The sequence below is a fragment of the Fukomys damarensis genome, unplaced genomic scaffold (assembly GCF_012274545.1).
Source record: "Fukomys damarensis isolate Sample0158 unplaced genomic scaffold, DMR_v1.0_HiC HiC_scaffold_16, whole genome shotgun sequence".
In the NCBI taxonomy this organism is placed as follows: Eukaryota; Metazoa; Chordata; class Mammalia; order Rodentia; family Bathyergidae; genus Fukomys; species Fukomys damarensis.
Window position 1 is genome coordinate 104,875,784 of NW_022900928.1, and position 2,388 is coordinate 104,878,171.

Here is a 2,388-nt window from a genome sequence, read left to right on the forward strand (position 1 = left end):
ATATTTCATTTTTTCGGGATGCTATTGTGAAAGGAATTGTTTCCCTAATTTCTTTCTCTGTGAGTCTGTTATTTATGTACAAGAAGCTATTGATTTTTGAGTAGTGATCTTCTATCCAGCTACTGCACTGAATCTGTCAGTTAAGTCTAGAAGTCTTTTGGCAGAGATTTTGGTCTTCTATGTAGAGTATCATGTTATCAGCAAATAATGACAATTTAACTTCCTTTCCTATCTTTATTGCTTTAATTTCTTTCTCTTGTCTAATTGTCATGGCTAATGTTTCCGGAACTATATTGAACAAAAGTAGTGATAGTGGACATCCTTGTCTTGTTCCTAATTTTAGAGTGAAGGTTTTCAGTTTTTGACCATTTATTATGATATTGGCTGTTGTTTTTTCATGGATAGCCTTTCTAAAGTTGAAATAAGACAATCTATTCCAATTTTCTGAAGAGTTTTAATCATGAATGGATGTTGTATTTTATTTAATGCTTTTTCTGCATCTATTGAGATGATCTTTTTTGTTGTTGTTGTTCTTGACTTTGTTGATATAGTGTATTACATTTATTGATTTACATATGTTGAACCATCCTTGCATCCCTGGGATAAATCTGACTTGGTCAGGGTGCATGATCTTCTAGATGTTCATCTATATTTTGTTTGGTAGTATTTTATGAGGATTTTTGCATCTATGTTCATTAGGAAGATTGGTCCAGCTCCCTTTTTTGGTTGGGTCTTTGCCTCGTTTTGGAATCAAAGTAACACTTGCTTTAGCCTGGCGTGGTGGTGCATGCCTATAATCCCAGCACTCAGTAGGCTAAGGCAGGGGGATCTCTGTGAGTTCGAGACCACCCTGGGCTACATAATGAGTTCCAGGTCAGTCTCAACTACACAGTGAGACCCTGTCTCAAAAAACCAACCAACCAACCAATAAAACAAACAGAAAAACTTGCTTCTAGGAATGAATTTTGAAGTATTGCTTCCCTTTCAATTTCATTGAAAAGTTTAAAGAGTGGTGGAAGTAGTTCTCCAAATATTTTGTAGAACTCAGCAGTGAAGCCATCAGGACCTGGGCTTTTCTTTGTTGGTAAATTTCTAATTATGTTTTCAATTTCACTGATTGTAAATGGAATGTTTATACTTTTTATATCTTCTTTGTTCAACTTTGTTAATTCATATGTATCTAGAAATCTTTCCATTTCTTCTGTGTTTTCCACTTTATTATACAGTACAGGTTCTCAAAGTAGGTATTGATAATCATCTGGTTTTCTGCTGCATCTCTTGTGATTTCACTTTTTTCATTCCTAATTGCTTGACTTTGAGCTGCTTCTTTCCTTTTTTTGATAAGGTTGGCTAAGGTTTTATCGATTTTATTCATTCTTTCAAAAAACCAACTCTTCAATTTGTTGATTTTTTTTGTATCATTCTCTTAGTCTCCATTGCATTGATTTCTCTCTGATCTTTATAATTTCCTCCCTTGTACAAGCTTTGGGTTTGTCTTGCTCTCCTTTTTCTAGAAGTTTAAATTTCAGAATTAGCTTGTATATTTGAGCTTGCTCCGTTTTCCTACTGTGGGCATTCACTGCTATGAATTTCCCTCATGGAACTGCTTTTATTGTGTCACATAGATTCCTACATGTTGTATTGGCATTGTCATTAATTTATAAAAACTGTCTAATTTCTTCTGTGACCCATAGATTGTTCAGGAGAGTGCTGTTCAATTTCCATGTGTTTCCATGTGTTTGTGAATTTCTTGTGGTTTCTTATGCTATTGATCTCCAGTTTAGTTGCACTATGGTCTGATAAAATACATGGGATAACTTCAATTCCTTTGCATTTACTTAAACATGTTCTATGAGCTAATATGTGTTGTATTTTGGAGAATGACTTGTGTGCAGCCAAAAAGAATGTATATTCTATAGATGTCTATTAAGTCCATTTGTTCAAAGGCTTGGTTCAGTTCTAATATTTTGTTGTTGACTTTTTGTCTAGATGATCTGTCTATTTGTGACAGTGAGGTACTGAGGTCCCCCACTACAATTGTGTTAATATTTATTTTGTTTTTCCTGTCCCTTAATATTTATTTTTTATAGCTAGGAGTATTAGTATGTGGTGCATATATATTTATTATTGTCATCTCTTCCTCTTGGATTATTCCCTTTACAAGGATGTAGAGAACTTTGTCTCCCTTAATTAATTTTGGTTTGAAATTTATTTTGTCTGCAAATAAGATAGCTACCCCTGCTTTTTGCCAGGTTCCTGTCACATGGAGAACTGCTTTTCATCCTTTTATTTTCAGTATATGAGTTTCTTGTTGAACTAGGTGCATTTCTTTTATATAGCATATTGTTGAATTTTGCTTTTTTTTTTTTTTTTTTTTTTTTTTTTTGG